At 53.1% G+C, this 25,532-nt stretch overlaps 1 protein-coding gene across 6 annotated transcripts in view; it reads right to left on the bottom strand.

The window, feature by feature from the left end:
* The window catches only part of GRM4 (glutamate metabotropic receptor 4), a 115,775-nt gene that overhangs the window by 75,426 nt on the left and 14,817 nt on the right, over nucleotides 1-25,532 (bottom strand). Inside the window, exons 1-2 of one of the 6 annotated variants that reach the window (XM_037844506.1) lie at nucleotides 18,489-18,557; nucleotides 17,802-17,957 (exon numbers count right to left, since the gene is read on the bottom strand). The exons of the other annotated variants lie outside the window; for them this stretch is intronic. The gene's annotated coding sequence lies outside the window, so the exon portion shown is untranslated. Of the gene's footprint in view, nucleotides 1-17,801; nucleotides 17,958-18,488; nucleotides 18,558-25,532 lie in introns of those variants that run through there. 6 annotated transcript variants of the gene reach the window in all.

Genomic DNA, 25,532 nt, shown 5'->3' with positions numbered 1-25,532 from the left:
ATACACACATGCAGAATCTGAGTGTAAAGCCTCCAAGGACAAGGAGGGGCCACTCACCTCTCCTGAGGGGCAGGGTCCTCAGGACAGCAGTGGGAGAACTAGCCACTCCTTCCTCCCATGCCTAGCCCCCATCTCCACTCCAAGCTGCCACACTATGGCCTGAAATGGCCCATTTGTCTCAAATACAAAGGATCGGTCAGGCATGGGGGCCAGGAGACCCAAAGGGTTGTGTAATGGCTCTGCTTTGAGCAACAGCTAACTTCTAAGCAAAATTATTAATTGCATGCTAATCATATGCAAACCTCTGTCTCCCAGACGAGATGAAATTGATTTAATTAGAGATTCCATCATCAAGCCTTTTGAATCTGAGCTTTTAATTTAGGATCACCAACCCCACCAGAGGCTGCCAGAGAGCAGGGCTCCCCGGCCCTGACTTCTGTCCCTGAGGCCACCGGTGCCCACTGGCCAGCCCAGAGCCCCTTGCCAGGACCCTCACCTCTCCCCTGCCCCCACAGCATGGTGCTGTCACAAGCAGCCTCTTTTATCTCAGAGCACCATGAGGGGGACACAGGTGGGTGAAGTTCACACTATTTTGCAGCCCAAAGGACTGGGCATTTAAGAGAAGCAGGAGAAAGGAGGTGATAATAGGCCTCCCTCTTCCTGCAAAATTCACCTAAGTCTTCCTTTGGGAGCCCCCACCATCAAAGGGCTAATAAAATGCCCTTTACAGCTCAGCTCTGGGCAGTCTATAAAAGTCACCAACACTTGGCATTTTTGCACACATTACCTCTGACCTCATTCCCCACCACTCCCACCTTGCCCCCTGGGCTCCATCTCCCCCTCCCTGAGGCCCACCCAGTGGCCTCCTTGTTGTACCCTGAGCAAGCCAGGCCCAATCCCGCCTCAGGGCCTTTGCACCTGCTGTTCCCTCTGCCCAAGTGCTCTTCCCCCAGGTGTGCATGTGGCCCAATCCCTCATCTCCTTCAAATCTTTGCTCAAACGTCACCCTCCAAGGGAGGCCTTCCTTGACATCCTGTTTAAGCAACCCCACCTCCCTCCCTGCACCCCATCTACACCTTCCCTGCTTCAATTTTCCCCATAATAATGACCACTTTCTAACACCCTATATTTACTTATTTATTTCATTCTTTCTCTCCATCTCTCCTAAAACGTTGGCTCCCGAGCGTGGGGACTTTGTTTTATTCCCCTCTGTGTCCAGGCTCCTGGCACAGCCCTTGGCCCCGAGCAGGTGCTCGGGGAATGGAGGGAGCACCTCGTTCCTTCTGCAAAACCAGCCTGTGGCACAAGCTCCCAGGGCCACGGGCCTTCCCGACAGGTGAGGAGAGCAAGGCTGAGAGCCGTTCACGGCCCCTTGCCAAGGTCACAGAGCCGCCACAGCCGAGTTCTGACCCTCGAGTGGTCTGACGCCTCACCTGGGCCAGCCAATGGCACCACGTGGCAGGTAAGTGGGCCACCTCACCAGCACACAGATGCTCGGCGGTCTCCTTCCTCCTTCCCCAGGGTTCGGCAGGACCCTCCCCACAGAGTCCCTCCCCTCCTGGGACCTGCTGCACCCAGTCCCCTATTTGACACGAACACCTGAGAAGTCGGTCCCTGGGGGCCGCGCTACCCCTCCCGGGGCCGCCCAGCTGCTTATCAGGACAGCCAGCGGACACTTGGATTACTTTCCCGGCCAGTTCTAAATTATGATTTTGGGGAGAGAACCAGACAGATGCAGGCAACGGGCCTTTGAACAATTATTTCCCCAGAAAGCACTTTATTCAGTCCCTTGTCTCACCCTTTTAAACATTATATGTTTTCTTAGGAACCCAGGAAAAAAAGGGGGAGGGAGATAAGGCACGGAGGCTGGAGAAGAATAGAGGGCGCGGAGTGGAGAGCCTGTGCGGGGCTGACAAAGGCGCCCAGCGCTGATGCAGCCTCAGAGGAATTACCGCAGATAAGAGCGCCCGGGGAGGGGGGGTGCGGGTGGAGGCGCAGGGCGAGCGCAAACAAGATCCTCAAATCAGCACTTGTCCTATTTCGTACGCGAAATGTAGATCAATAAATTACGCTCACTTTTGCAGGTTTTACATGCTGACTCTGTAACCTTCTCAAGAGTATTACACTGGGGGGGAGGATGCGGGGGGGGGGTGGTGCATGGGGGCCGGGGAGGCAGGAGGAGCCCAGAGGCTTGGGCAGGAAGGGCTGGGGCATCAGGGAGCCCGGGTCCCCTTTTCCGAGGAGCACTCAAAGCCCAAGTTCCCAGAGGCGAGAAGCAGCCTGCAGTGACCTCTGCCCACCACCTCACTGTGACCTTGGGTAAGTCACACCCCCGGGGGCTTCTGCCTCCTCCTGGGTCAAGTGGGCACTGTGGTGACAATCTGGGATTTGTCAGCCTCCCCATGAGGGTCCCACGGGAGAACCGATATTAAGGGAGCTTGGAAAGAGGATGTTAGGAGCCATCGTTATACCAAGTGAGGCAGATGTTAATCATTCCGTGACCGGTCACTGCAGTGCTATGAGATAGGAAACGTTAGCCCGCTTTGCAGACCGGGGGCTGGGAAACCTGCCTCCGGTCGCCAGTGTCGGGCTGGGAGTCATGCCAGGTCCATCTGACAGCAGACCTGGGCTTTCTCTGTGCCATGTGCTGCCTTCCTCCAGAGAGCAGGACAGACTGGGCCCTGTGACCCCAGGTAGGGAGAGCTGGAGCCAGCCCAGGTGGCTGCAGTGCCCAGGAGCCGAGCTGAGGGGAGGGCAGGGCTGGGGGCCCAGGACGGCTAGAGGCTGCTAGATTGTCAGTGTACTAACAGGACTAGCAGCTACAGTTTATTGAGGGCCCACTCTGTGCCGAGAACTTCATGTGGATCATGTCATTCAACCCTCGCACAATAACCCTTGGAAGTGAACACTTCCATTACAGAGGAGAAAACGGAGTGCCGAGAAACGAAGGAAACCCAAGCTCACACAGCAAGTAGCCAGCAGTGAGGCCACCCTGCTCACACCCCTCCCTCCCCACCCCGGCACCTGGAAAGCAGCTGAGAGGCCTTCCCCATACACACACACACACCTTGGGCAAGACGCTTCACAACTCTGAGCCTCAGTTTCCCCATCAGCTCAATGAAGGCTTCAGGATCCCTGCCCTGCTGGTTCACAAGGTAATAAGAGCAGAGGGAAAGGGCTCGGTGAGGTGGGGGTGACCCAAAAGCCCCCTCCCCAAATGCCCACTGATGGGCCACAGGCCGCAAGAGGCAGGGCAGGAACCAGCAGACCTGGGTGTCTGTACTTAAATCCCGAGTCCTGACAACCAGCTCCGGCACACCCAGTGCCAGCGATGGGGGGTGGTCAAGCTGAGAGCAAATTAACCACGGCGTCTGCCCAGGGCTCTCCCAAGCCAAGTTAATGCGCTGTGCTGTGTGTAATATATTGCACTGTACTAATATAATATGATATAATGGGATATATTAACATTATTGAACACACGAGCCGATAAAAGTCACATCACCATCACTCCGCATAATTTATATCACAGCCAGCCAGAGCCAGGCCGGCAGCCCCAGGCTGGCGGGGAAGAGGCACCTTGGGAGCAAGGGGTCTGAGGTGCCCTAGCCCCTCAAGGGGCTTCTTCTAGGAAAAAGGGGGCCTGGACCCCTGGGTGTTGAGGTCTGGGTGAGGAGCCAAAAACTAGCTCAGAAGGAAGGTCCAGCCAAGCAGGAAGGGCTAGGTGCTCCCCTGGTTCAGGGGTGCCAAGCTGTGGTTTGGGGGTTTCTCAGCTCCCAAGCCTCCCCAACCAGTCCTCGTTGCACTTGACCTTGCAGTGGCATTTGACCCATCATCCTCTTCCTTACTTGGCTCTCGGGTCTCCTCCTACCCCCCAGGCAGCTCCCCCTCAGCCTCCTTTGCTGGTTCCACCTCCACCCTGACTGCACACCAGCAGCCCCGGGGTTCTGTCCTCCATCCCCTCCCCTTACCCCACAGGGCCTCACGTGACATCTGGCAGCTTTACAAGCCAACTACAGCCTGATGACAATCCCTGAACTCCAGGCCCACTGCCACCCAACTGCCTTGCTCCCCTTGGCCGTCTAAAGGACATCTCAAGCTCAGCAGGTACAAACCCGAGCCCTGGACCCCCAGATCCTCCCAAAGTCCTTCCCAGTTACATAGCTGCAACTCCAGCCAGCCAGCTGCTCAGGCCAAAGAGGGGGACGCATCCTTTCCTCCTTTCTCTCATGCCCGAAGCCTGATTTACCAACAAATACTGTTGGCTCTACCTTGAAAACAGACCCAGAATCCAACTATGACTCACCTTCTCCACTGCTATTATCCTGGTCCGAGGCTCCCTCATCTCCTGCCTGGATTATAGAAACAGCCGGTCTCTCCACCTCCCTCCTTACCACTGCACTCCTACATACACACACACGGAGTCTATTCCCCACCCAAAGTCAGAGAGATCCTATTAAAACCCAAGTCAGATCATGTTCCTCCTCTCTTCATGCCCCTCCAAGGGCTCCCATCTCATTCAGAGCAAAAGCCAAAGTCTTTCAACGAATCACAAGGTCCTTCATAATCTGTCCCCTTAACTCCTGACCTCACCTCCTACTCTCCCCTTTGCTCCCCCCTGCTCCAGCCTTTCTGGCCCCTCTACTGTTCCTCCCAAAACCCAGGCACGAGCCTGCCCCAGGGCCTTTGCACCAGCTATTCCCACCTAGCACCACCTGATACACTGCACATTTATTTCACTCATGTGTCCTGTTTATTTTCTGCCTCCCCACTGGAAATAAATGCCTCCCAACAAAGACAGGCATTTTGTCTGCCTCTTCACAGTTCTAAGACTTAGAATAGTGCTTGGCATCAGAGTCTTTATTTTGCAAGCACTTAATCAACACAAATAATAAATGAATGAATGAGTGAATGAGTGAATGAATGAATGAATGAATGAACCAGAACAGCAGTCTGCTTTTATCAGATTCTCATAAATGGGTTTCTCTATAAGATTTTGTTGAGGAAAAGATTTGGCTTCCAAACAGTTTGAAAACCCCTGACCTGGTTCTGATGAGGAAACTGAGGAATGGATGGGCCGAGTGGCAGCAGCTTAACCCAGACCACAGGGCAGGCTGGGGGTTGGCTACCCCCGGAGGTCATCTCTCCCCTGTCTCCCCCACACCTGACCCCAGAACTGCTTCCTGCAGGGCCCTGGGGCACTCCCAGCTGCTGAGCACCCCCAATCCGCAGGGGGCAACTCCACAGTCCAGACCCAGAGGAAAGGAGGAAACCAAGGCAGCTTCTCCAGATTCCTGACTGCCCCACCACTGCCCTTGGGGACTGGTGACCTCATGCTCCACAGATTTAATTTGAGCATGGATCTCTCCCCAGACCCGAATACTTCTCTCCACCTTCTGCAGAACCCTCCAATGCTTGATTCAGTTAAGCAGCCACAACTCATCTGTCCACGATGTGCCAGATATTGGGCGCCCGTGGAGGAACACGACAGTCCCTGCCCGGTCCTGAGGATCTACTCTACACCATCTCCTGCAGGTCCCCAGGAGGTCTGGGCTGCAGCTGCCCCCTGAGGTAACCCGCTCATGAATGCACCTAGCCTGGCTCCTTCCCTTCTCTGTCTCACTTCCCCTGCCACACTGGCACACCCTGAAGTCATCTCCCAGGTAAACTGCACGCAAGTCCTCAGCTCAAAGACGCTCCTGGGGCACCCAACCTGCAACAGTGCTTGCCGCCCTGATCTCACGTAATTTAATCTTAATCCCTCAAAGTAGACACTATTATCCTCATTTTGTAGGCGAGGATGTTGAGACTCAGAGAGAAGTCATGCTCCTTCAATCGCTCAGCCAGTGATTGAAACCCAGCCTTGCCAAAGCTGAAGCTCAAAATCCTTAGCCCCTACTGCCTGGCCTCCCTCTGAGCACAAGGCAAGAGCCACCGGCACATCCGGGTCCTGTCTAGATAAGGAGGGGACCAGCAGGAGATGCCCACAGGTTTTTCCTGTCCCAGGCCTGACACATCCAATTATCTGCAACTGGTGATACAAGCTGATACCTCTTTCTGAGAGAGATGCCCTAGGAGGTTCTTGGCCCCCTTCCACCCAACCCCATCCACACAGGCCCTGCCCTAGAATCTCCATAAAAGCCAGAGGGTTGACAAAGTTCTGCTCTAGTTAACCCAAGCCCCAGCGGTCCCTTCCTGGGAGCGGCCCCTTTGTGCAGAGGTCGGAGAGGTTTCCTGGCACCTCGCGCAGCGAGCAATCCCGAGGTGCCCACCAAAGGGTCTGAGATCCCCATCTTGGAATCAAAAGTGAGTTTCAGCTCAAACCACCCATGTTACCTGGAAGGGGGAGCCCTTAACTATTAACTCTTCATCATAGAGCAGGATTGCCTTCTACCACGTCCCCGGCCTCTGGCCTCTACTTGCCTGCTTCCTACAACGGGAAGCTCACCATTTCACATGGTAGCCCATTCCAGCTCTGGTGGTTGTCAGGCTCTTCAGGACTCTCAGGCAAAATCTGCCTTCCTGTCACTTCCACACTGTCGTAAGTCTGTTCTCTGGAACCCCAGAGACCCAGCCTGTGCTCTCAGCTGAAAGGAACCCAAAGACCCTCCTTGCCTCTAGGCTAAGCACCTGTATCTCCAACCATGCTTGGGCGACAGCCTGCTCTCCTGGTTGACTAGGTACGTATGTGTGCACAGGAGCACACACAGAGGGACACAGTGGGTCACATGCCCATGCACCCAGGCAGCATGGCCTGAGCCATCAGGCAGCCCTCACTTGAAACATGAGTCAGGACACAGAACTCCCTGCTCCAAATCTTCCACATTTTGAAGTGTGATCTGGCCCCCACAGCCTCCCCAACCTCAGCTCTCCTCACTGCCCCACTCCCTTCCCTCCAGCCACCCCAGCCTCCTTGCACAGCCCTCAGCACCCTACGCCCACCCAGCCTCACTGCTGAGCCCTCTGCCCAGCTGACTTCCCCACAGATCCGCAGAACTTACTCTTTTATGCCATTCACATCTCTGATCAAATATCACCTCCTCAGAGAGGCTGTCACTGAACACCTCATCTAAAGCAGCCCCCCTTCACCCTCTGTCCCCTTACCCTTCTCTCCCCCTGACTTTCTATGTTTCTCTTTGGGTACAAGTCTAGCTCAGTCTCTCACCTCTGTCTTGCAGAACTGGCAGCCCCCAGAGCCCCTCAGGGCTTTGGGAATCAAAACGATGCCCCCTAGCCAGTCTGCAGGGCCATCTGTCTTGCCTGGCAGCTCTCCATCACCCAGCTCCTTCACTCAGCTCAGGCCAAAGGTGAGAGAGGCCGCCCCTAGAGTGGACCAGGGGTCATGGACTGTCAGGAGCCCCCTGAGGGAATGGCCTCTCTCCAAGGGAACTCAATGCCCCACCAGGCTACAAGTTACCAAGAGGAAATATATCTCCCCAAGGTCCCCCTTGGGGCTGCCAAGGCCAGGTGGGCAGCCCCAGATAATCCAATCTCATGCCTCAGAGCATCAACTGATGGTGGCAGGGCTCGCAGAAGAGAAAAACACACAGAGAGAAGCACATGTCACGACCCAACTTGCCAAGACCCAACAGACTCGAGGTTAGGCCTCACCCCAAATCAAAGGACCTGCACACACACATATACCACAGGGATGTCTTCTGAAAGGCTAGCACACATGCCATCACATGCAAGAACACTCAAGTATGCACACACACCTACATATGCCAAGTATAACCAGGTACCCAGGCATGCTCTCTCTGGTGCACATACACAGAGAAGTACTTTCTGAATCACACACACACAGACATGCTTAGAGACACCCACAGCATGCACTGAGAAACAAGTACACTCAGGTACACAATGCCCAGAGGTCTGTCCAGTACACACATACAACAGGCTCTCACTGAGGCCCACACATATATTCCTGGATATACAAGCACACTCCTCACAGTGGCTCATGGAATAAACATACCCAAATGCACATACACATACAAACACTGGCAGAGACAGCATTAACAGTGCATTTTGGGGAGCACAAAAGAGTGTTCCTAACCTCCCAGATCTCACTGCCCTGCCCAGCTGCCCATCAAGCAGCCTGGAATTCATAACTGCCCACCTGTGAGCAGGGAGAATAGGCTGGCCTGCTGTCCTCCATTAACACCTCAGCAGGGGCAATTTTTCTGCAGGGTTGAATCCAGCCAATAGGAGAACCGGTTCGGCAGGGGCAGAGCCCAAGGTGGGCAAGAGCTGGTGAGATGGGAAAAGGTCATGATGGGCAGTGGCCAGGTGGCAGAGGGAGTGTGGGGGACTGAGGGCACCAGGCCCCAACTTCCTGCAGTGGTTTTACCAAGGGCCATTCTGGGCACTAACTTCATTCATTCCTTCCCTCATTCAGTCATGTAGCAAACATTTACTAATGCCTGCAACGTGTCCTCACCATGTTTCCAGGGTAGACAGACTGCAAGCAGGCACCTACCATACTGGGTGAGAGAGGGAGATGCAGGGGCCTGTGGGGTCCCTGAGGAGGGACTTCTACCTCCTCAGGCCAGCATGGTGGGTGAGGGGCCTTCCAGATGGATTTCACGGCCCCCACTTTGAGAGACCTTCACAAACACTCTAGAGGAGACCTTACCATGTGTCCTGGCCTGCCAAGCTCACTGGTCTATCCTGCTCCCTTGGGATACCAGTGGAGGGGTAGAGGGTTGGAGAGGCCTAGAGTTGGTAACTGGTGCTGCTGGGGTGGGCATAGGACACCTGACCAGCCCCCACTTGCCCCATTCCCTGGTTGTCCAGATCTTCCGTGAGGCTGCAGGACCTGTGGAACCTCAACAAGAGCAGGCGGCCTTGTCTAGAGACACTGAGGTGGGGAGACCTCCCTTGCCCCTGGCTGCACCTAAATCACTGTATTGAAAATGGGGGCAGGATCATCCCTGAGAACCAACATGCTGGCCTGGGGAGGAGAGAGCAGTGTCTGTAATTTGTTTTAATAATCCTGCTGAACCGGGAGAAATTAACAAATGAGAAAACAGTTCGAAATTAATCAAACTTCTCTCTGTCCGTCCCCTCCAACTTCCATCTTAATGAAGGTTATTTATCCAATGAGTGATAAAACACAGAATTAAATTAAACAGGCCCTTTCTTTTCCTCCTCTCCCCCGCCCCAGGGAGACCAGTGTCTCCCTGCTCACAGCTCAATAACCTGGGCCAGGCAGACCATGGCAGATCGACGATTCCCAGAAGACAATCAGAGGGCTTTCTCCAGAAGGAGCCCCTCAATTAGTACACTCCCTGTTTGGGTCTCACTGAATTCTCTGCCAAAAATATGAATGGTAGCCAGGGCAGAGGAAGAGTCCCTGTTATTGGGCTTTGTCTGATTGGGGGGTGGGGGGCTCACCAGTCTCTTTGGTGAGGAGAGAAGGGCCTGGAAGATGGAGAATATGAGTATACCCTCAATGAGGACACTTTGGTGCTCATGGTGGGTTCCAGCAGGAAATTCTGTCCTAGCCCCAAATGCTTGTTGGGAAGGGGCTGGGGGAGGGTCCAGTGAATACTTCAACCCCCCAAATCAGATCAGAGCATCATCCCGCAGGATCAGGTCCACACTCTTGGCCCAGCCCTTGCAATCTGCCCTAGCCCCCTCTCCACTTATCCACCAAGCCACGAGCTCTGTTCCAACCATGCCAGTCCACCTGCCTTTCTCAAAACGCACCTCCGATATTCGCTTGCTCTGCTCTCTCCACTTTGAACACAGCCTCGCCCAAGCTCCCAGAGCTAAGTCCAGTTTCAGGACCACGGACAGCAGTGTACAGGCCCCATAGACTCCATCTCTACCTACAGAACACCTACCACCACTTCCAGGAGCCCACCCCATGAACACCCTGTCAGAATTGACCTCTCCCTCCCCTGAGGCCCCAAAGACCCTCACCTGCACCTCCACCACAGCCCTCCCACACCCCAACTTGAGCTGTGACATGCATATCCCGCTTCCTTGTCCAGGAAGAACCCAAATTTATTCTCTCTGGCAAACTTTCCCATCCCCACCACCTGCTCCAGCATCTTGCACAAACTTAAAGCCCCATAAATATTTGCTGAATTAAATGGAACCAGTTCAAACACAGCCCAGGGAGAGTGTCCATTAAGAGGGCCTTTCCCCTAGGTTACAGGCATTCTAGGCTGATCTGAGGACAAATGGACCTTTAAGTGCCACTTAAATCACAGGACACAGGAGCAGCTGGCCCCACATTCCACTAAACTCTCCTAGGGGGTTGCCTGAGAAGAAATCCATTCACCAGGGTTGAGCGGTGGCCCTGGTCCTGTCAAATGGCAACGCTCTGCCTCTGCTCCAGCCATCAGCCTGTAATAGCAGCTCCTGGTCCACCCAGCAGCTTGCTTGCATGTGTGTGAGCACGTGTGTAGCCGCCCCCATGGGTGAGGACAGCAGGCACAACACAGCCACTGCTGAATTATTTATTCCGTACATTGTTAGCGCAAGGAGAGAGCAACCGTGTCTCCAGGCTTCAATTAAAACATCAAGACACCCGCACCGTCTGCCCAGCCACATGCCCAGCTCCCACCAAAACTGGCAGGAGAGCACCTCGTGGGAGGCCGTAAGCGTCTGCCCCTGCCCCCAACAGGAAGGCATGTTTCAGAACCACAGACAGCGGTCTCCTGGGCCCCAGCCCCTCTGGGCGTGTGCCGTGAACTTCAACCTGGGAGGCTGCCCAGAGGCACCCAGCGAAACTTTCAGAGCTCTAAAAGACCATTTAGCAAATCGACGGCCTGCCTTTCCAGCTCCCCAAAGGGGCCCTGGGACAAGACCTCCTGGGTTTTGGGCCTAACTCCAATCCTCAGCCCTGCTCCCAGCCCGCTTTAAAAGGCTTCAGGCTAGAAGGTAGGAGTTTGAGGTTTTCACCCCAGCTCTTCCATGAGCTCCAAGAGCAACTCTGGACCTCTTGTCACCTCCCTGCACTCCCTTTTTCTCAATCAGAAAATACAAATGATGGTGTCCAGGCTGTGACCTCCAGGGGCTGTCACAATCAATGAAAAATGACTTTGCAACGTTAACAATGAAGTATGAATATGGGCCCTGCCAGAAGAGGGTTTTAATTACTTACGAGTGGGTCTCAATGCCCTCTACCCCAACCCGGAAGTCCCCAATTCTGGGGCACAGTTTCAAGATGAAAAAAGAGCCAACGGATCCTTCAGGATCTGGCTGGGTCACACGCTAACTGGGTCACCCACGAGATTCAATTCAACAACCCTCAGACTAGAATATGAGGCCAAGTGAAATCAAAGTGGGCGAGCTGTAAAAAGAGCAAGAAATTCTAAACATGTGCTGCCTAGAAGGGTGGGATGAGCACAGGCTTTAGGAGCAGGCAGCACTGCTGGCCTCCGCCCCTTTCTGGACAGCCTGTTTCCTCACCCGTAAAGGAGCCAGTGATGCTGACCTCCTAGACGGTTACTTATGTTAGATAACAAGGTGCCAGGCACATAAATGCAACCATTCATTTTCCTGAGCACTTACTATGTGCTGGACAATGAGATAGAGCAGTGGAGACAGACACAACCTGCCTTGCAAAGCTGACTCTTTGGTGATCAGTATTGTTATCCCCTAGAATGATGGGAGAGGTGGCATTAGAGATGGGCCTTGAGACACAGGTAGAATTTCCAAAGCAAAAAAGGTGGCGAGAGTGTACAATCCTTTGGGTAGTACTTCTGAAGGCTACTCACACATTGATTAGCCTATGAGCCAGCAATTCCATATATGTGGGTGTATATATATGTGTGTGTGGGTATCTAAGAGAAATGAGCACTTACGTCCACTAAAAGACATGTACACAATGTTCATAGCAGCTTCATTCATAATAACCAAATACTGCATTCAGCAGCAGAATGGACAAATACATTATGAAATATTCAAATGATGCTACAATGGAATAGCACAGAGCAACGAAAAAGAGCAAACTACCAATATACCCAACCACATGGATGAATCTCACAGACAATGTGAGCAAAAGAAGCCAGGCACAAGAGACTTACTATATGATTCCATTCATATGAGGCTCAAAAATAGGCAAAACCAATCTATACTGTTAGAAGGAAGGCTACTGGGAAGGGGGGGGCAAGGGAAGTTTCTGGGGTGCTAGAAATGTTCTATGTCTTGACGGTCATCCATCAAGATGGCACATGCAATTATAGAAGCTCATCAAGCTGTACTTTTGGAATTCGTGCAACTTAACCGTATGTAAGTTAATCTCAGATTTTGTTTTTAATTTAAAGGAAAGAAAAGGTAAACTGAGCATTCTTCAGGAGTAGAGGAAACAGCAGAAGCAGAGGCTGGCAGATTGTAAGATGGGGAGTTTTGGAGAGTGGCCCAGGGGACCTGGAACAGAAAATGGCAGGGTTGGAAAGAGGAAATGGAGACTAGTCTAGCAAGGTGGGGCTCCCAGACCCCACTTGTCCATGCTGAATGGTAGAGTGGGGGTATCTCTCCTCTCCACTGGCCCAGCCCCCTGCCTACCCCCTCTCATAGCCACCACATTTGATTTAAATCCCTGAGCTTAATATCCAGGGGCTCTGGGGGCTTTCATCCCAAGCAGGAATAGAGTGATGTCCTGAGCCCCCAGCCCCCATGTCTGCAATTAAGCTTGAGCACATCACTCCAGGCCCAGGCCCCCATGTCTCACGCCCGCAGCATTGCCAAGGACACGTGGCTCTGCCTCCTACACTCCACCTGCCATGTCCATCTCTCCCTTAGCCATACTGGAAGTTCACCTGAGCACCTGTCTTTCGCAGGAAAGCCATTCCAATTAGGTAGGGCCCTCCCACCTCCTGCTTCCCACCACCCAGCAACCGAGGCGTCACCATCACATCTCCTCAGGGAGAGAGAGGCCATTCGAAATGCATAGACTCTGCCAAGAAAGCAGCCCAAAAACCTCATACCTGTCCTGCCACCAGTGAGATACGGTAAATAAAAGATGATGAGACCCCCTGATGGGTGATTACGTAGCCATCAAACACCACATTTCAAAGACTATTTAAGAATATTGGAAAATGCTCAGAACTGTAGTCTGGTGGACAAAAGCTAGCTACAGAACCATATGGATGTCATGATCTCTCCTTCGTAAATTGCACAGGAGAAAGGCTGGAAGAAAATACACAAACATATCAAAGTTGTCACTCTAGATGGTGGGAAGAATGGGCAAATCTGATTTGCTTCTTTATCTTTTTCTGTTTTCTTCCAAATCCCCAGCAAACATGTTGGCTTTTATAAGCACACCAATAGGTCCTCACTCACACACCAGGTACTGTGAGGCTGACTGTCCCAAGCTGAGTGGGACGCGGAGGCGCCCACGTGATTCCAGCCTGCAAACACCTTCCACAACCACCTGCACAAAGATCTCCTGGACCGGAAGGACCTACTCATGCCTTTCATGAGGATGGGGGGAGCACGTGGCCAGGAGTCTGGGACCCTGGTTCTAACCCCAGCTCTGATTCTAACTAGCTGAGTGGTCTCCCAAACATTCTTTAACATCTCTGGGCCTCAGTTTCCTCATCTGTGAAATAGGGGACCCATCCTGACCACTTTGTAGGACTGTTGGATGGAATGAACAAGAAGTGACTGGGAAAAATTATAAATTGTGAATTATTGTGATTGATCCCTGATTTCCCTTTTCCAGTTTTCCACCAGGCCCTATGGCCCTATCGTGGTTTCTACGAAACGATCAGAAGCTGCCTACAGCAGGTACCTGGAAGTTCTGAAAATCATGGACCACCCTCATTAGCAGATCTCCAAGGAGCACATAAAATGTACATATTTTTAATTGAACTGTGAATCAAACAAAAGCTAAGGAAAAACTCACCTCCTCGTTTAATAGCAAAATTTGGGTCCTGTAGTAGATCCTCAATAAACTTTTGTCAAATGAATACAACTCTACAAACTGGATCAAAACCCACTAATTTGATCCTTCATGAAAAAGGGAAATGTTCTTTGCTGAATCAGGTACCACTGCCTAATTTCCATTAGTCTCTGTGCCTGGTTTCTTTTCAGAGCTGAGATTTCTTTTTCACATTGACACCTCTCTATTAATTTCTTTTTTTTTTTTTTTTTACTCATTCCTCTTGATTCTGTAGGGGCCCGCAGAAAAAAGTAGATGACACAGCCCCTGACCTCAGGAACTCTCTCTTGATGGGAAAACAAGAGAAGGTGAGAGCTCTGGCACTGGGAAGTCGTAGTGCAAAGGTGAAGGGTTCCTAGAGGAAAAGGTTTGAGGCAGACATAAAGAATGGGTAGGGTTTCAATAAGAGAGCCATGTCCCTTTCAAAGGGAGTTTGATGCAGTATACAAAATTATTATAATAAATACATACAGTGTGCTCCAGTTGGCAAGGCTTCTTTCTCTCATCTCACTGTATACCTTGGGGTGGAGAAATGTGGCAGTGGATTCCTTTATACTTCAGATCATGCTTACACAGAAAACGAAAAGAATAGTTTCAAACCCCTCAAAAGAAGAGTTTCAAGCCCCTCCAGGAAGAAGTCGGAAAGCTTCCTTCTCACTACCCTCAAAAAGTATGCAGTAAAATCAGCACTGGTTGCATTTCTACAGTCGAGAAAACTGAGGACCAGAGAGTTAAAATGACTTTGCTAAGGTCTCCAGGCTGATTAAAAAAGAAGGAAGGAGAAGTCTGCTGGAGCAGAGGCCTGAGGGCAGAATGAGCAAGGCAGAATGAGCAGGGCATGCAGTCTGCAGCAGAGGAGCTCCTTGAGGAGCAGGAGGCAAAGGACCAGCCAACTCCGGCCCTGAGCAGATGTAGGACCTGAGGGACACCCCACCTCTCAGAGCCCCACAAGGGCCATGGGCTCAAAAGGCAGCACATGGTGGGCCTGAAAGTGTTTTTACTAGGATGGGGGGGTGCCGGTTTGAATGTATTATGTCCCCCAGAAAAAGCCATATTCTTTGATGCAATCTTGTGGGGCAAACGTTTTAGTGCTGATTAGATTGGAATCCTTTGAGTGTTTCCATGGAGATGTGACCCACCCAACTGTAGGTGATAACTCTGATGAGGTAATTTCCATGGAAGTGTGGCCCCACCCACTCAGCATGGGCCTTGATTAGTTTACTGGAGCACTATATAAGCTCAGACAGAAGGAACGAGATTGCCACAGCCAAGAAGGACACTTTGAAGAATTCACAGAAGCTGAGAGAGTAGCTGTAGATGAGACAGTTTGAAGACAGCCGTTGAAAGCAGGCTCTTGCTCCGGAGAAGCTAAGAGAGGAAAAACACCCCAAGAGCAACTAAGAGTGACATTTTTAAGGAACTGCAGCCTAGAGAGGAACGTTCTGGGAGAAAGCCATTTTGAAACCAGAACTTTGGAGCAGACACCAGCCATGTGCCTTCCCAGCTAACAGAGGTTTTCCAGACACCATTGGCCATCCTCCAGTGAAGGTACCCAATTGCTGATGTATTACCTTGGACACTTTATGGCCTTAAGACTGTGACTGTAACCAAATAAACCTCCTTTTATAAAAGCCAACCCATCTCTGGTGTTTTGCACTCCAGCAGCATTAGCAAACTAGAACAGGGGGTGACAGCTGAGCCGGGCCAGTGATTGTCACCCGCCCACCGGCTCTGGGCACCTTCCCTGGGGCATGTGTGGGAAGAGGCCCAGCTCACCAGAGCCCCCTAGATGCTGGGAAGGCCCCCTGCTCCTGCCTACCCTGTACAGAGATCTGGGGCTGCCCCTGCCCCCACCCCACCAGACTCACAGCGAAAGGAAGCCCACTCGCTCCTTTGGGGTAGCTCCTGAGGGGAACTGGTCAAACTCTGCCCGCCCCATCGTGTTCCACTCAGAGAAGCTACACAGAGGTTGGGTGGGGATATGCCTCAGGGGGGACCCCGGGCCATGCCCCGGCTGGCAGCAGAGGTGGAGGCCCAGCTGCAGGGCACCACCCCCTCACCCCTAGCGGGCAGGAGGGCAGGGTGGCCACAGCTACCAAAACTACAAACACAGCGGCCCTTTGGACCAGCACTCTGTAGGAATTTCCCCTACAGAAAGGTGCAAAATGGCCAGGCACAGAGTCATCCACTGGCAGCTCTGTTTGTAAAAGCACAAGAGTGGAAATGGCCTAAATGTCAGTCACGAGACCGGAAGCAGGAAGTACCACGCAGCCACACAAAGGGAATGGATACACTGCACACCGGATGGAGAACAACCTCCAAGACTGCTGTGAGGTTGACAAGCAAGTGCTGCCGGGTGTGCAGAAAAGGACTGAGGGGCATGCAGACATTCCCTCATGGGTGGGCCTCTGCAGCAAAGACCACCAGGCGAAGGGCACCCCCTGGAGCTGTGCAACTTGGCATCCCTGTGGATAAGCCTAAGATCCCTCTGGAAGGACAGGGAACAGTGGCTGCCTCCTCAGGCTGGGGCTGTATATATGCTTTTGCTCCTTTTAAATACAGACCCACAGGGATGTATTATGCATTTAAAAGGTAATAATTTAAAAGAATGCCATGCCTAAGGGGCTCCAGGCTTGCCAGGGCCACTGGGTAAGGCTCATTCAGGAGAGAGAGCTATCTTTAAATGAGACCTTTTCAGGCTGCCCACCCCCCCGCCCCATGCACACTCCAGCCCCAGTGGCCTGAAGAATGGGAGAGAAACCAGGACTCAAGGCCAGGATAGCCCAGGGCTGGGGCCTCCCTGACCTGGAGCTGAGAGGATAGAGAAGGGGGTCATTGTCCCCGAGCCCCTCACCCCAGCATCCAGGTGGATGGGCCAGGCCCAGGCAGGGCATGGAAGGTGGGGAGGCAGGTGAGGGTTCTGCTTTCCTCTTCTTGGGTTTGTTGTACTTTCCTAATTGATTTTGTGTCTGTGTCACCAGGATACGTTAGGACCATCTTAGAAAAACCACTTAAGCAATTTAAAATAATCAAAGTACTTATGAGGCACTTAACATTTCCTCACATTTCAGGCTTCCCATAAACCCCCTCTCAGCTGCAAGCCCAGACGCACTGTAAGGATCGACCTCGGCAGGGGTGGTGGACAGCTCTGTCAGGCCAGCCAGCTCTCACACACACACACAAGCACCACATGCTCCTTCCCCCTCCAGGCCTTGGAACTTGCTGCTCCCACCACCTGTCACACCCTCCCATGCCAGCCAGGACTCCCCTCAACCCAGCCGTTGAGTCTCAGCGTTAGCTATCCCCTCCTACAGGAAGCCCTCCCTGAATCCCCCATCCCAGGCTGGGTGAAGGCCCCTCTTCTGTGCTCCCAGGGCATTTGGAGGCCCCTATTGTAGCAGCACCCATTTGACTTCTGGAAGGCAGGGTCCTTGGCCTAGTCTCTGTGTTTCTAAAGTATAACATCTGCACAAAGCAGGGTTCTTGATGCCTGCTGGATAAAATAATGAACCCAAGCCGGACTTCCCAATGGAACCAAGGGAACACATTCCTCCTCTGGGTAGTGCCCAAGTCCAGAGTGACAAACTCGGACACATCACAGGCCTCAAAAACACCACGCTCCATCCCCAGGAGAGGTGAGGGCTGAACCTGACCGAGTCCTCACTGCTCTTATCATCCATTGTACAGATGAGGATACCCCAGCTCAGAGAGGTTCAGCAACCTGCCTAAAATCACACAGCTTGAGAGTGGCAGAAGACTGTGGTGCCCCCAAGTGCAGGTCCGAGAAGCCCCTGGGGAGCTTGAGAAAACTCAGACTCCACACCCTGTAGGTCTCAACCTGTGAAAAGCTGGGTTTAACAAGCCCCCAGGGGTCCCAATGGGGAGGCAGATGTAGAAACCAGAGCACCTGCGCAGGAAGGGAGCCATCCGGGAAGGTTCAGGATGCTTATTCCCTCTGAGCCCGCAATGCCACTCCTCAGCAGGACCACGGAGAAACTCTCCCAGGAGCACAAGGAGGCGCTGGCAAGAGTGTCCATGCAGCACCATGTCTAAAACTGGAAAACTAACCCGGGAATGACTGAGGTGACACCAACAGGAAGACGAATAAATAAATGCACAGGGGCATAGTCACCCAGTGGGGTACTATACAGCAAAGGAAACAAACAGGCCATGTAGCAATGCAATATGGGGCCAAAAGGGAAGTTGTAGAAGAACACACACAATATGATCCCATTCTCATCAAGTTTGAAACATGCAAAACATCTAAATATTAGTTATGGATATATATACATATGTACATATACATATATATTATTTTTAAGTGCATAGGAATTAAAAACAACACATAAGGAAAAGGATAATGGTTGTCTGAGGAGGAAGACAAGAGAGTGGGACAAGTTGATGCACACAGGGACCTTTGATTATATTTGCAATGTTTTATTTCTTAAAATGAAAACAAGATTTGACACTATTACAGCAAAATACCAATATTTGGACAAGCCAGGTGGTGTAATGAACCAAGCCAGTTCACTGTGCTATTCTCTCTCATTTTCCATAGGTTTGAAATAGCACATTACAAAAAAAATATCTATACCTTGTGAGAAAGAGATCCCTCATGTCAGGCCCACGTTGGAGACGCCACTCAGCCAGCTTCCAGAAGATTCAAGGCTCATTTGTGAAGGCTGTGTGCACCCCACTTCCTGCTGGGGTTTCCTCTCAGAAGGATCCTGAGCCTGGAAGCCACTTCCCCTCACACACACACACACACACACACACACACACACGCCCTGGGCCTGAACCTCAAAGTATCTCCCCTGGCCGCTGTCTGCTGCCTGGAATTCATCCCTCAGGGACTAGCATTGCCCTCTCCAGCCGCTCTGGGAAGGGGCCAAGGCTGCCTTCCCTGGCCGCGGGGAGGACCTGAGCTTGGAAGGAGGGAGGCGGCTCTGGGGACCGGGGAGGAGGCTGCCTCGAACATAAACACCCCACTCTGCGGCCCTGACAGAGGTTAAAGCTGCCCTGTCCTCTCCCCAACACCGCAGCCCCAGGAGATGGGAAAGAGGTAAGTGCTGCGTCTCTTTACTCTGCTGCTCTGACAGGAGACCCATTAGGGTCCCTCCCCGCTCTTCTCTGGGCAGGAGTGGTGCTCAGCGGGCTCCCTCCCTCCAGGATATTGCAGCCATAAAGAGCTTTAAATTCCCCATAGGCCCTTGGGGACGGCGGGAGGGCAGGCAGCAGCCTCTGCCAGGCCCATCTCCCCCCTGCTGCACCTGCACTGGGCCCTCTCCACAGACCCAGGGAGAAAGGGAGGCCTGGAGAGGATGGGTCCAGGAAAGCAGAACTGAAAGAAGGGGGCAGGGAGATGAATCTAGCTGCCCCTCACGCGGGAGCACACTTCACAACAGCTCCCATGACTTGAGCCCCTACTGGGTGCCAGGCCGCGGGCAAGGCACCTTGCACTGTCCCATTACACTGCCCATTTTACAGATCTGGAAACTAGGCTCAGAGAGGTGGAGTGACCTGCCTAAGGTCACACAGCCAGTGCACAGCAGAGCTAGGATTGGAATCCATGCTGCCATTTTCCCTTTTCAAAGAGGGTGCCCACCCCTGTGCCTGGCCTGTCTTAGCACAGCACTGAGAAGGAAGGTGGCAGAGCCAGCCTTCCTCATCCCCCAGGGGGTGAAAGCAGAGCCTCGTCCAAGGCCAGGCCACACTTTCAAGGGGAAATGCCTGGGTGTATCTGCCAGGAGGGAAGCCTGGGAGGATTGGGTGCCCACCGGGAAGTGAGGTGGTCATGCCATAAACAGGGGGTGAGGCAGGTGGGCTGGCAGGTGGGCAGCCAGAGTGGGAATGTGGCTGGGTGTGCCTGGCAAGGAGCAGCGTCCACCTCCTGCTATTAACTACGGGCACAGGGCATCCAAACAGAGAGAGGCCCAAAGACAGCCAGAGAAAGTCTGAAAGGGGCCTGGAGGAAGCGAGAGATGGGAGGAGCACGGGAGAGGGAAACTTGGAAAGCCAGAGCCAGGCAGAAAGAGGCAGGGAGTGGGGAGAGACACACAGAGAAAGAGGGAGAAGACCAAGTGGGCCACCGCCCCCCACCCCACCCCCCAATGCTCCGTGGTAGCCAGGGGACCAGGAAGCAAGGCCCACACCTCGTCTCATCACCTCATCCCAGCCCGGCCCCGCTCGAGTGAGCAGCAAGCTTAAAGGTCAATTGGAATATAAAGTAGCATTTGCCTTCTTTTCATTTCTAACATGTCTGGGTCATAAAATGCTCGTTTAATAAATTGGGAGGAAAATGAAAAGTCCACAGCTGGGGGTGTGAACCCATCGGGCCGTGTGAGTCCCGCTCCCCAGCCCCCCCCCAGCACAGCTTCCTGTCACTCAGTTCCACACCCAATCCCAAGGCTGGCAGCTCCTCTGACTTGTCTGGGCCAGGCCCTGCAGGGCGGGGGATGACCAAAAGGGGTCCAGCCCCAGTCCTGCCAGCGACATGCTCAGGGATGGCCGGGGAGATCCACAAGTGCCACGTGAGAGACGTGTCGTGTCCCAGTGCCACCTCTGCCTCTGAAGTCTGGAAAGGCTTGAGGGATTTTGAGCAGGGCCTTGAAGAAGGACTAAGCCTCTGCCCACCACCCTCCCTGCTCCCACAGGTGCTCTCAAGCTCTGGGTCAAATCAGCGTCACATACAGCCCTGCCTCAGGGCCTCCACACCTGCTGTTCCCTCTACCGGGAATACTCTTCTCCAGGTGTCCACAGGCAACCCCCTTCGCTCCATCCGGATTTCTGTACACATGTCCCCTCCTCAAAAATGCCACCCTGACCAGCCCACCTAATCGGCATCCCCTCTCCTCTCGGCTCTCCAGTCCCTCCCCCACTTTGTTCTTCTGCTAAGCACTGCTTCCGTCTGACATCATAGCTTATGTGTTTTATCTATTCACTGCCTGCTTCCCCTTCCAGCACAGAAGCTCCACCGGGGCAAGGCCTTTGTCTGGTTTGTTTTTGGGTTTATGAAGGTCCCTTAAAGGGGAGGTTCTCCACCACAGCTGCACAGTTTCACCTGGAGAGCCCAGGCCCCACCCCAGGTCAGTTCAATCTGAATTTCTGGGATGAGGCCCAGGTACCTGCATGTTTTTTCAATGTGCAGCTGAGGTGGAGAACTGCTGCTCCAGCGCAGCACTGGGATCAGAGTAGATGTTCAGTGCAGACATGCTGAATGAATGAATGAATGAATGAATTGTACAGATGGGCAAACTGAGGTCCAGATGGGAGAGAGGGAGCCAGAAGCCAGCAGTCAGGCTCAGCCCCACCTGAGCCCCTCCAAAGTGCCCACACCTCGCTCTGGGGCCCCATCAGCCCCCACCTGGGCTCCCCGAGCCCACCAAGCCTCCTCTAGGACATCACCCTGGAGGGCTCCTCAGAGGCCCCCAGAGGCCCCCAGGGGCCTCCATTCCTTCTTTTATCTCCTCTATAATGAGCCTGTTTGCCAGTCCAGTCCCAGCACTCCAGGACTGAAATCCTGCCTGCTTCCACCCCAAACCTCCTGTCACCAGTTTTCCATCTCCAGAGACATTCTGCACCTCTGGTGTACCTCAGAGGAAGTGGGCTGAGAGGGCAGCAGGTGGGCAGGCGCTGCCTGGAGAAGTCAGGTCACACCAGGGCCCCAGAGCACCAAGGAGGCCTCCAAGCATCCGATCCAGCAGGGCTCAGCAGCACCCAAGCCTCCCAGCAGGCGTGGTCCGAAGGCAGATCCAGAACCCCTTGGTCTCAGCAGCCAGACCCAGGGCCCAGGAATTTAATGTGTCCAGTAAACTCCCCAGGTGATGTGCTGCGAGGCTGGAGAACCACTGGAGCAATTCAACTTCTACCTCATGGCCCAATCGCTGGGATGGATGGGTCCCAGGGCACAGGAAACATAGGGAGGGAAGAGTCAGGTGGTGCTCTGAGCCTCCCCTGGGGGCTGCCACGCTTCCCCTCCCCCCACCCCATCTCCTGTTTATTCAGGCTCCAGCCTGATGCCCATCTGGAGTTCTCCCTTCCTAGAGTCTCACCCTCCGAGGGACCTGAGGAGCTTGGAGAAGAGAGAGAGACACTGCAAAAGCAGAGGGCTGTGTGGTCCTCCCCTCAGGAGAAGGACAGCCACCTTCAGCTCTTCCTCTGCTTACGACACCTCTTCCTCTCCTTCCCCAGCCCTTCAGGCGTCCACCAAAACCTGCTCTGGTAACACCGGCATCCCCTGAGCACCTTCTAAGGGCTTTGCACACCTTTTCGCTCCTGCCAGGTGAATATCATCATGCCCATTTTACAGATGAGTAAACTAAGGCACGGAGAGGTCATGCAATGAGTAAGCATTAGGCAAGTTCTCAAGCCAAAGCCTGTCTGACTGACAGCTAAGAGAGGACAGGAGATGTGGATTTGGGGCCAAACAGTCTGGGTTCAAATCCCAGCTCCATCATTTTCTAGCTGTGTGATCTTGGGCAAGTTGCTTCTCTGTGCCTCGGTTTTCCCATCTATAAAATGGGGATAACAATTGTACGCCTACCCCTGGGGGGGCACTGTGAGGATTAAGCACTTAGTGCAGGGCCTGGCTCAGGGTAAGTGCTTTGTAAGTGTCTTGATTACTCGTCTCAGCCACCTCCTAGGGGGTTCCTCATTCCCCCGTAAGCATTTATTAAGCAAACCTTTTATAAACAGCCTTAAGTGGGACTGGGGATACCCTTTAACAGGGAATAAAGCTTTAAGTCAAAGGAATTTCATAAGCCAGTGAGGTGCTAGAGAAGGTGTTTGGGGCAAGAAAACACATCCAGGTGACTTTGGGGTCCCCAAAGTGGTGGAGCTGTGGGCACTGGCCTCCCCAACGTAAGGTGGGCTCAGCGACGCTCACACCCACAGGCCTGGGAGGCCCCAGACCCATGGCTGCCCTGCTGTTGCGCAGAGTTTCTGGGGACATGGGGGGCTGTAGATGTCTCACTCCCGTGCCCCATCCCTCCATGAATGCATTCTGCTGTGGTTTCCTATGGGCTTACCAGGGCCTGGCTGGGAGGAACTCAGGCAGAGCTTGCAGCCAAGCCGCCCAGTCTCTCTCCCACCTGCCCAGCTCTGTGGCTGGAGTGTGGAAACAGCCACAGACAATACGTAAATGCCTGAGTGTGGATGGGTTCCCTACAACTTCATTTATGGACTCTGAAATTTGAATCTCATATAATTTTCACATTGTGAAATTTTTTTTTTTTTTTTTTTTTTTTTTAGCCCTTTAAAAACATAAAGGCCCTTCTTAGCTCATGAGCTGGATAAAAACAGACTGTAGGCCAGATTTGGCTGAGGGGCTATAGTTTTACTGACCCCTGGTTTAGAAGAGGACGCAAACAGGAAAACACACACACACACACACACACACACACACATATGAATGCAAATCAGGATGTGTGCCATGAAGGAAAAGGACAGGGAGATGAGAAAGAATAACTAGGCCAAGGATCTGGCCTCATGAAGAGTTGAGGGAGAACTTTCCAGAGAGAGAGGACAGTATGTGCAAAGGCCCTGTGTTGGGAAGACAGCAGGGAATCTTCAAGGAACATAAAGAAAACAGTACAGCTGCTGATGGGTAAGCCTGGGAGAAACAAGGGGATGTGTGTGGGGGCTCCAGGCTGCAGGGCCTCTCAGGCAGGCCAGGGGCTTGAACTTTAATCAGAGAGCAATGGGAAACCAATGAAAGGTTTGAGCAGGGGGTGAGCTGACCAGATTGAGATTTTAGGAAGGCCACTGCAGCTGCCAAGCGAAGGTTTGGCTGTGGACAGGCCCGACAGGAAGCACGTGGGGCTGGGAGGGGAGAGGGGTGGTCCTATCCAGAATGTGTTTTGAAAGGAGAGCTGGCGGGAGTGGCAGCACATGAGAGAAGAAGCGTGGTCAAAGATGCCGAGTTTTCTGGCTTGGGTGCTGGAAGGACGGAGTGCCTTCAAGGGTGGACTCTCTCTAATATCCTTCCCTGTTGTGCAGGGAAAACACTCTGAAGACACAAAACCACATCCTCAACAGAAAACATCTTTATGTTATCTAAGCCACAGATTTTCCCCAGGAGCCCTGGGCTGGGCGCTGAGGAGCAGACAAGCAAAGAGTTGCAGCAAAGAGAAGCAGCCACACGTGGGGAAAGGGAACTCGCAGGGCTAGCCCGATGGACAGAGCCTCCCTGGCATGGCCTTTCGGGGGAGCTGGGGCACCTGCCCACCCTCCCGTCCATCCTCCCCCCGACTGTTCCTTCCTGCCCTCCCCCCACTCCACTCCAGCCCTCCTTCCCACGCCCCACCATTGCAACAGTGAGAAAACTCCCTTTATCCAAAAGTGCCACTGGCTGCACAGTCCCAACACTCTGAGCCCGGAGCTCATGGCAGGAAGACACAAGAGCCCCAGCAGATGGTGGGGGCTCACTGGGATCAGTCACAAAGGTCACCGTCTGTCACCGCCCGCCCACTCCAGCCTCTTCCGCATCGCGGAGTCTCCGAGGCTGACTTACGGCCCAGATACAAGCTGTGCAGTGATGTTTCCTGTGGGCTGACTGTGTGCCAGGCACCATGCTACGCCTTTTCTGGGCATTAACTCAACCCCCGCACCTACCCTAGGAGGTTGGCAGCATTTTTATACCCCTTTACAAATGAGGAAACTGAGGGTCAGAGAGGTTAAGCAACTTGCCCAGGGGATCAGACCCCAGGCTCTCTGGCTCCAAAGCCCAGCCTCTTCCCAACCAGGGGGCTGCTGTATCCTCTTCTCTGAACCTGTTTCCACCACTACAAAATGAATGCAGGACTCAATGAAATGGTTTGGATTTAGAAACTGCTTCCTTCCAGGACCCGACTAGGTGTGCTCTTTCTCCCTCCAACAGTTCCTCTCAGGAAAAGATATTGTTGGCTCATTCACACTATGGTGTGAATGACTGATATGGAGAATGGGAGTGAGGTAACTCTGGTGCAGCAGAGATTCAAACCCAGACCCGACTGGCTCCCAGAATCTGGGCTTTCCCCATAATGTTAGTGCACTGTACAGATTGTCAGGGTTTGGGATCCCCTCCAGAAAGTATTTTTCACACTTACCAATATTCCCTGTCCTGGGAGAACTGGAACCAAAGTGAGAATGAAGGAGGTAGGTGGGAGCAGGGAAGTCAAAGATATGTCAGACCCATGACTTCCAAAAGTCAGGGTTTCTGGTCCCCAGAGAAGGCCTGGGTTTCAGTCCCATGTCTGACCCAGTTTAAATGGACAGGCAGTCTGGAAGGAGCTGGGCCTGGCATTTGGGGACCTGACTCCCAGCCTTGTCCTGTCACTAATCGGGGTTCAATAAAATGGGGAGTAGGCCCCTTCCAGTTCTGACAGTTATGAATTTTGCTCACACCCTGTCTCAGACTGCACCCCATTAACATTCTCCAGGCAGGGAATCACTCCTGGGTGCCCCCAAACCCAGAGCTCCTCTCTGAGCTGTGCACCAGAAATCCACCTCTTGGAGGAAGGAAAGCTATAATCACAGACTCTGGTGCCAAGTTCCCAGCAGTCTCCATTAATCGCCTCATCAGGGAGTAAGGAGAGGGGTTGGGGCCGCATGGTGCCCTTTGAAATAGACACCTGCCACTGCGGCCCCCTCAGGCCTGTGG

The sequence above is a fragment of the Choloepus didactylus genome, chromosome 7 (genome assembly GCF_015220235.1).
Source record: "Choloepus didactylus isolate mChoDid1 chromosome 7, mChoDid1.pri, whole genome shotgun sequence".
In the NCBI taxonomy this organism is placed as follows: domain Eukaryota; kingdom Metazoa; phylum Chordata; class Mammalia; order Pilosa; family Megalonychidae; genus Choloepus; species Choloepus didactylus.
Note: the sequence above shows the minus strand (reverse complement) of the source record. Positions and strands in the feature narration are given on the sequence as shown.